The sequence below is a fragment of the Wasmannia auropunctata genome, unplaced genomic scaffold, assembly GCF_000956235.1.
Source record: "Wasmannia auropunctata unplaced genomic scaffold, wasmannia.A_1.0 LD336111.1, whole genome shotgun sequence".
NCBI lineage: Eukaryota > Metazoa > Arthropoda > Insecta > Hymenoptera > Formicidae > Wasmannia > Wasmannia auropunctata.
The window spans coordinates 1648645-1657943 of NW_012026779.1; the positions used below are offsets into that span (position 1 = coordinate 1648645).

A 9299-nucleotide genomic window follows, 5' to 3' on the forward strand; every position below is an offset into this window, starting at 1 on the left:
GTTGTAGGCGACAAATCCTCGTCCTGCGGAGCTAACAACAACCTTGTCCTGCTGGCTCTCCTCCTCGAAGAGACATCGTCTCGACCCAGTTCCACGAGGAGTCTCGAGATCGATGCGCCCCGAGCAATCGAAGAAAGGAGGATACGTTCCTCGTCTTCTTCTTTTTACTGCCGGATAACCGGACGGCGCGTCTTTAAAGAGCGACGACGTCCAATGCGAAACGGCGGCTTAAAACCTCTCGCGGAGAATATGCTGTCATTAAACGAGTTGCACAGTTTTATACCGCAGTAAATTCGGCCCGGAGATCCCATCGGTGCGTTTCCCCGTTTGGCGAAGCCGTTATTTCAGAGTATCCTCCAGCGAATCTCGCTATTTACACTCGACAAAGTTTTGTTAGATAATACAAAGTTTTGGCAGAGCTCACGTAGAAATCTAAATATTGCATTAATTCAATTAAGTTTATGGCGCGTGTCTAATCGAAAACGTAACTTGCAAAGGTGATAATCCCGAAATAAAGTTTTTTCAATATACGATATACGCAAATCGCGAAGCACAAGCTGTCTACGTCTCATAATTATGTATCTTGTAATGAGTACAATTTTATTTAATGGTTACGCTAGTTGTCGCTAGTTTATGCGAAAGATTTCATTCACGGCTTCCGGTAATCACTCCTCGACTCGCAATAGACGCGATGAAAGCCGTAAGATTCCGTGCAGCGCAGTCCTCAGCAATTTGTATGTCGAACATTATCGGGAGTAATGTTGTTGCAAAGAGTGAAAAAGGCGATCAATAGTTACGATAATTTCGCGTCGTCGTTAGTCGTTGCTATTGGGTAACAATTTGATAGTGTCGCTTCATAAGGCGCACAAAAGGGGACGCGCCTTTTCAGCCAAACAGGAGAACAACAATGCGCTTTGAACGCCGGGGAGAAGTGGGGGAGGGGGAGGGCGGGAGGCTATACGGATCGGATTTTTCTCCAATCGCCGTAGAATTCCCGACCATTGTGCCGTCGGGCGATTTTCCGCCTGGCCGTGCTCGCTGTTTAATGAAAGAGCTCCCGCGCGGAAATGTAGAAAATCATAGAGACCCCTTCTTCGGGAGGGAGGAAGGGAGGAGAGAAAACTTTTCTTGGACCGAGCGAGGGGGACGGCAGCTGGGTTGCCGTGGAAAAGACCGGGCCGGTCGAAAAATAAAGAGTATAAACGGAGACCTATTAACTTCGAAAAGCGGGTTAACTCGGAGAGCACGCCCGTGGGAGACGCGATTCCTCAAAGTGTCACGAAGCACCCTTTACGGAGAGACGCATCGGCGCCGCGACATCGATAACTGGACCCAGACTGATTGTTCTACTTGTGCGAATGTAACTATTGTAAACTGATTGTCGAGATTAATTTGACCTTTTTAATTAGCTGCAGTTTAAAAAAAGAACGAGATTGAAATTAGATTGGAATTAAAGACTGATACATATGACTCTTCTATAAAATATGTACAATAATTTAATTTTAAACAGTCACGCCGCAAACATATCATAAAATTAAGGTTACTCTGATTCCATCTTCGAACTCAAAATAACACGAGACTAAAATAGATAGCATTAAATTATATTAATCAACGCTAAAAATGTACCTATATAACTTTAGCTTATATAAATATCATCTATTCAAATTGAAATTAAAACAAATAATTAGGTCATTAAGATACATTTACGACTATTTTAGTCGACACATTCATTTAAAAAATCTACAAATGAAAATTATTTTAAGGAAAGTAATAAATATCTATTGTCAAAACAGTCGATGAAAGACCATCCTAATCACGATTATCGATTATGGTTGTAAAAACAAATTTGCGGATCTCCGGTATTTATACGACGCTGTAAGGCGTCGCAAATAGCGAAAAGGCTTTTCGCAAATGGCACGCGGCGCGTTTCACCTTACGATACGCGCGATAAGCGTTACAAATCACGCTGCCGACCGGGTGAGAAGCGCGCGCAAAGAGCGGGAATATTTACAATGGCTCGCGGTATTCATAACGCCCGCTCGACGTAACGACTCGCGAACGAGCTATCGCGGTCATCTCGGCAATTACGACGGCCGTTCAATCGGCCGCCTGTATAACCGCCTAACGTGCACTTGCGCTTCATCGATCACACGCCGGAGACCGAATACGAGCCGGTGTTGAATTAGCGATGCGTATATACGGCTATGCGTTTGCCTAGGATGCCGAGACGAATCATCCGAGAGTCGTAAATCCGCGTACACATAACTTTGTTACGTCCAAGTGAAATCATTCGCAAAAATATGTATACGTATATACATAATCATATTTTTCTCTCGTAGAATCCAGTTGTGCAAAGATTACAGTTCACTCTCACCAAGGTACTCGCCGCAATAACGAGATTAACGATATAATAATAGCGTAATAACGATAATCACTGTGATGAGAAATATTCGTATAGTAGCGGAGGCAATTGTAATAATAATAACCATCACGTAATGCATCCGATGTACTGTAATCGATGATGAACGAGGCAAATGGAAACAGGTGCAACTAGTCAGAGCTAGAGCAAGGATGCCCGTAGCTCGCTCGCTCGCTCGTAGAAATCGTTGTAATTATTATGTGTAAACGGTGTTCGCGCGCGCTCGGAACAGTTAAATTGGAACGGAGAAGATCGCGGACTTCCTGCTGGCTTCTCGCGCGCTAATCCATCTTACCTGTCGTCGTACAATAACTATTATATCCACCGCAAAGTGGACCAGGCCAGGATCGAGCAATATTATTACTTTTTCCTCCTCCACTCTTCTCTTTCTCTCTCTCTCTCTCTCCATCCATTTTGCCTCTCTTCTTCCGCCTCTCGACTTTCATAGGCAGAGCCTACTTCTCACGAGCGCCTGCGTACGTAATTAATTAGCAATGCAATCTGACTCCTTTTGCTCATAACGGCGTAATGGCTAAGTGTGTCGAGTATTTCGAACCATCGATAGTTTTCCAATAAACATTCACAAGTAATTTTCTCTCTGTAAGAATATTATTAAATCGCATCATTCGTCGTGACCTTTCAATTTGTAATTTTCAATATTCCAACAGTGAGAAATCGAAGCAAGCAAAAAAATTTTTTTTAATATTAAAAATATTTATTTGATTAAAAAAAGTTATTTAAAAACAACTCAAATTTAATAAATGAAGATTTATTCGTGGAATTGATATTGGAGAATGCGGCGTCGAATTTATTTCGATATATTCAAACGATTCATTGCTATTCTTACTTTGATTAAAAATCAGTGGCGATGAATCGATCGATGAGATAACTGTCGTTTTACTTTCGCGATGCGAATGCCCCGTTAGAACGCGGCTGTTTAAAAGTTATACCGGAGCGCCGCGCGCGCGAGAGAGAAAATGATTAATTTTCCCACCTGCCGGCTTTTCGATCGTCGCGAAATTAATTAACACAGATTTAGTAATTACCGTGCTCTCGCTATCCGCGAGCCAGCCCCAACATTTTGCGCTCGCGCAACGTAACGATAGTCGCGATCGCTCGCGCGGCGTATAACCCCGCGTCAAATATCAAATACGCACTGTGCGCGATGCGGACGCGCGTTCTAATTAAGTCATGCCGAAGCATTGCGATGTGGTTAATCACGGCCGTGCGTATCGAGTTACCAATTTATGTCGAATTCGCCCCGTTTAAAGGATGCTTTAATTGGTAATTATCAGTATGTTACTAACGTAGTGATTCAGTTCAAAATCAATTATTAATCGGAATCGAGCCTGCCACAGGCGTATATCGAAGGGTTTAACAGGCTTCAACAATGGTTCCAAACATTATCACGACTAAATTTAATTACATTAATGGACATTTAATTAATAAATCCTCGATGCCTATCTTTATTACAGAAAAATTACGAGGCTTTATTATTGAAAATTAACAGACGGTTTATCGTAAGTAAATTATATTACAGCGAAAGATTCGCAATTAGTTAAACGTAATTGACTTACGTTAAGAGTATAAATTCCTTATTTAAGTCTAAAACAAAAGTTCTTGGAAGAAATATCGAGATATCGATAGCTTTTAAATTAAGGACAATTAAAACTCCATTTTTCACTTAATTTAACATGAACGTTATATACTTTAACAATTTTAATCTCACGCACAGTCAAGATATTTAATATCAAAAATAAGAAAATTACCGTGAGAGAGAAAGAGAGATAGAGAGAGAGAGAGTAGTAAATCATATCTTTCCTCGACATTCTTCCGCAAGAATTTTCATCTCAGACTCAAGAGAGGATATTGTCCGTAATGTTTCGCAGTTAGAAATCACTTTGTATAATCACAGCTGAGGTTTCGAGCCACTTCCTCTGCGAAAATGCTACGGATACGGCGGATCCGGCCTCTTCCGCGGCGGAAATCGTCACATATGTACGCGGACACGCAACATTGTGAAGTGCGATAATCAGCCTTGTAGATTTAAGCGCTCGTTGCCGCCGCGATTCCCGGCGCGCACCCGTTTCCTTTCTCTTTCCTGCGTGGATGTTGCACGACGACGATAATGACGGTGGGTCCGCGGCAAGACGAAAGACGTGAAGTATTAGGAATAAATGCGAGAAAAAGACGAGCGTACGACCCGCTGTTTGCCCTCGTCGCCGTCCATTCCGCCGATATAGTGTCTCGCTTCTTGTGACACGTGTAATAAGCGCGCAGATGCACGCAGCTCGTATCTCTTTCTTCCTTTCCCGTATAAGAATATACTGATACGACGTACACAATACAATATAATACGTGTATCCTAATTTTAACACATTTTTTTAATGACACATTCTTTCAATTTAAAATCGATCCTCGATTTTCGCGTGAGAAAAAGTCGACACTTTTAATCAAAGGTTTTAATTTAGCGAAATTAAAATTGTATTTCTCCGATCTCTCTTAATTTTTTACTCTCACTTCTTATTCGTATCTCGGCGAATAATACGAAATGAAGCTGAGATTCGTCTTCAGTATCATTTATCATGTTTGACATGCCTCTCCAGTATCGTTTATAATACCATTAATTTGTCGAGATTAAGCCGAGCCTCTTAACAATAAGTAGCCGAGAATGAGCCAACATCGCGTATTTCTCTCTCTCTCTCTCTCTCTCTCTCTCTCTCGTGAAACTCTCGTGATACTCTTGTTCACCGAAACCCATATGGTGCCCAGAAGAAATTGATTGTTTCCAACGACTCGTCAACGATTCCCCCGGTTGACGCAACTATCAATTCGCAAACCGCCAACCGTGTAATCTGCCGGCGTAACATATGGATGGGAAAGAATCTCGGTAACCGTATTTCGCCGCGGGCCCTCGTCGAGTGCCGTGGTATTCGCTCGTAATTCAACGGACATTCGCGAAAAAATACACGGGTTGATTGACGTATTTGGCTCAGGTCTGACTGTTGCGAAACGCGAATGCCGGCATTCCTCGCCGCAGGTTGTCGCGGGCGGTCATGAATACTTTTAGCAGGCGGATCGTATGGCGGATAAGGGGAATTTCGCGCGGCTTTACAGGCTTACAGGGAGAGGAGGACGCGCGCGGCTTTCAGCTCTGCCGTTTCGAAATTCTGCCGAACGGATCGTCTCTGCGGCGCGATAGAATCGTTGCACCGATAAAGGCTCTCGGCCGCTCGACTCCCGGACTATAAATCTCGATGTTATCTATCGCTTACTTACTCACCAACTACGTCGGTATAATTCTAAGTCAACGCGTCGGCCATAATCCCGGAACAGCTCGTAACTCACCTGAAACCAAGAAGATAGGGGAGTCTTAGTGTCGGCGTGGATTGGACATGCATGTGAAATGACACAATAGAGAACTAACGCAAGAGCAATGACAGCTGCAGAAACCGATGAATGGTCATGGTAACAGCAGCGCAAAATATTTCTACAGACATATTATTCGTACATAAATAAATACATTTGGTTTAATAAATAAATTGTATTTGATTTTGTATACTGGTAACTCGGTGGCAACGAGAGATACGCGGCACCAAGTAGAAAGAGAAAGTGCCGGCCGGCCAAGAGTAATTGTAACACGCACGATTTTATCCACAGGAATATCTACCACTGAAGAGAGATCATAAATTGATCATATAAATGCAAATAATCGCCCAGACGCGAAATCTTATGTTTATCTTCCAGTGCTATCGTAATTATCATTACCGTTTTTTTCGATTTGCAATGATTGGTAGGAACATTTTATAACAACGCAGGGCATATTATTCAAGAAATATTGCACAGAATACACGTTAGATTAATTATTATTATATATTAATCTACTTATCCGTAGCTTATCTCATTTCATTTCTTTCGCCAGATAAATCTTAATAAATATTTTACTTTTTTTCTCACTGTTTTTGCTCAATTTTTGTGTCTCATATTTTTTTCGACGTATGAAGAATTCGGTAGCAGCTGCGTTTAATGAACAAGTCAAAACAGCCTATATAACGCGAACGCGGCGAGCTGAGAAACGTTCGATAAATTAAAGAGAGAAAAATGATCGCGCGTGCCGACAGAAAGGCAATTTATTTGTTCTCTTGTGTTAAAAAAAAAAAAAGAGAACGCTGATCGATGAGCCGATTGTCGATTACAACCCGCTCGGTGCAGCGTGTTCGATTATCGCCCGAAGGCGACGATATCGGCGCCTATTTCCATTTTCCACATCAGATTTCCTTCTCGGAGAGCGCTGTCAATAAAGGCGAGGAGACGGGAAGGGATGGGATACGCAAGAGGGTGCAAGCGATTTTCAACCTTCGCTCTCTCAACGTTCCCTTTTCTACGTTTTTTATCGCCTTTATCCATGTTCACTTGCTCACAGTTCTTCTCCTTACAGTCCCCCCCCCCCACTCCCATTTTCTTTCAGAGATCCCGACATTTCGCTAGAGAGGCACATAATAATAGAAACACCATTTTTACTTGGCACACGGAGTCCAATAGTAAAAGTCCCGTCGATAAGAAATTTATTTCCAAGAAAGTGCTCGGCAAGTTACTTCTCGCCGTATTTTTCGTTATATTTTTATTAAAATAATCTCTCCGCAAAGTTTCTAGTATAATTATTTCCATATGTAACCATCGTGTGTGCACACTTTGATAGTACCTCATATTTCTGTCTTTTTGTGTATGCTTTTAGGGAGGAGCTCTCGTGTTCCAGGGCAAACTGCACTTCCCGCGCACGCTCTCTCTCTCTCTCTCTCGCTCGCTCGCTCCCACGGACGTTCATGAGGAAAGCGTTGACTGACGATATTGCGGCGTTTATGAGCTCAGCCCGGAGCGTGGACGCGGTCGCTTTAATGCACCATATGGGCCAGTCGCACGTTGAACGACCCGCAGAGACTTCCTTCTGTGCGTCGCGGCGATTGACGACCTAATTACGCGGCGCCTAGTGTTCATTTATGCGGACATCTGAATATTCATACACGCACCCGCGGCATCCCTCGAGTGCCCGTGCCGCCATTCGCAAATGCGCCACTCTCGCGTAATTATTCACATGGCGTGCAACGCTACTAAACTCTCGTCGGCAAAGCAAAAAGACGATGACCGGAAAGTTCTAGCGCTATCGTGGCTGAACTTCGTTGAAACCCCCGGTACTACTTTGCGCTTGAGGGTTTACCGAATCGTTGTTCTAAATGCGAACGAGAGTAAAGTGTGACAGGAAGCAACTGATCGAGGAACACCTCGCCGAGAGATACCATTACCGGTAAATCGCAGAGCGCCGGGAATCGATGTCCGACCTATAAACCTCGTTGGCGATTTCACAGAGTAAATTACTTTATTGGCGCCCGCTCGCGTCCTTTCTTTCCGGCCAATAAAGCAGTTTTTGCACGCGATCGATCGCCGCTGCCACCACTGCCGTCTCGCTCGCGCACGATCGAACAACTGCAGAATGTCGCCTTGACTTCTTCTCTCGCGTTTATCGGTCGGTCGGGCAACCGCCGTTGTAGAAGCGGATACAGGAGTCGCTTATTTTATAGAGCGATCCCCTGCACACGATCAATCGCTCGCTCGATCGATCGATCGATCGATCGATCCGTCGATCGCTCGGGACCGTTACCCGCATTAAAGCGCATAAACTCGTCGCCCGACCGGGCGGCGGAGCCGATGCTGATGGGAGGAAGGCGAACTTTCTTGCCGAATTTCTTCCCGCAATCTCCGACACCCGCCATTTCGCCTCATCCCGCCCGGTACACCTAGCTCGTTTATCTCGCAGCACGCGGTCAAGGATAATGCGCCTTGAATTCCTCCTTCGCCGCCCGTGTCCGCGCCGCGCCGGCCGGGACGCCCGCCGTCATAAGTCCCGAAGAGCCGCCATTTGTTCGGGGCCGCGAGAGTTTTTCGCTTAATTTTTCAATTTCAGAACGCGAAGGACGCGCCGAGAAAAACGCGCACTCTCCCGGTGTCCGGTAGACGGAAGAAAAACGATTGCCGCAGAACGAACGCTCGCGCGATGATGGACGAGTGCTCCTTTTTTTTCGTTAATTGATACCGAAAATGTCTGGTAGTACGCCAAATTAATTGCGGCACATGAGCTGAATTCTTGAATTAGTGACTTTTGTGATTCAGTTAGGATCTGTTGACACAATTCTTCTTAAATCTCGACGATTTAAGTATCTCGATAATGATGTCTCGAATGAGAGAATTTAGTTAAGGTAAACTTTGCTGAAGAACAAAGTTTTCTCTCATCTCCTCTCATTTCGAAAAATCAACAAAAATGATATTTTAATAACGTATATTATAATTAAGGAGCTTAGTTTTATTATTTGTTCTCATTTTATTGTTTATTCTCATTTTTAAAACAACAGAAAATATTTTTTAATAAAAAATAATTATTAAAAAAAAAAAAATTACACTACTTTCCAATTAACTTTATCCATTTTATTAAAATTTTCATTTTATTCAAATTTTCAAAATATAATTAATATATGATTTATGAAAAATAATTCATAAAAAATTAATGAACATTCATTTTACAAATTCTAATTATAAAAATTATACAAAAATAAGGAAATTGTATTGCGGAATCTAAAAACAATTAAAAAATTATTTAATTCTCTATCAATTTTAACCTTCTCACAAAAGCAAACATAATTCCAGATAAGATAATTCCTTCTCTCATATTTTCAATATAAGAGATTATCTTCCCGAGAAATTAATTATTAGTTGAGAAATCCTTTCTCAACAGTGTGGTAACTTCAACTACTTCGTAAAAATTCAACTCTAAAGCGATTGTAAGCTTCAATTTTCAAACAGTCGGCGTCATTGTGAAGCATTTGATATA

At 42.6% G+C, this 9299-nt stretch overlaps 1 protein-coding gene and 1 long non-coding RNA gene across 4 annotated transcripts in view; both read right to left on the reverse strand.

Annotated features, from left to right (window-relative positions):
* The window catches only part of LOC105448940 (CCR4-NOT transcription complex subunit 6-like), a 487816-nt gene that overhangs the window by 368122 nt on the left and 110395 nt on the right, over positions 1-9299 (reverse strand). The gene's annotated exons all lie outside the window — the stretch shown is intronic.
* Positions 1-9299, reverse strand: part of LOC105448905 — a 35780-nt gene that overhangs the window by 24622 nt on the left and 1859 nt on the right. The window contains exons 2-3 of one of the 2 annotated variants that reach the window (XR_974287.1): positions 5703-5767; positions 4564-5274 (exon numbers count right to left, since the gene is read on the reverse strand). This is a non-coding gene — a long non-coding RNA (uncharacterized LOC105448905). Of the gene's footprint in view, positions 1-4563; positions 5275-5702; positions 5768-9299 lie in introns of those variants that run through there. The other variant, XR_974286.1, reaches the window with a different exon arrangement.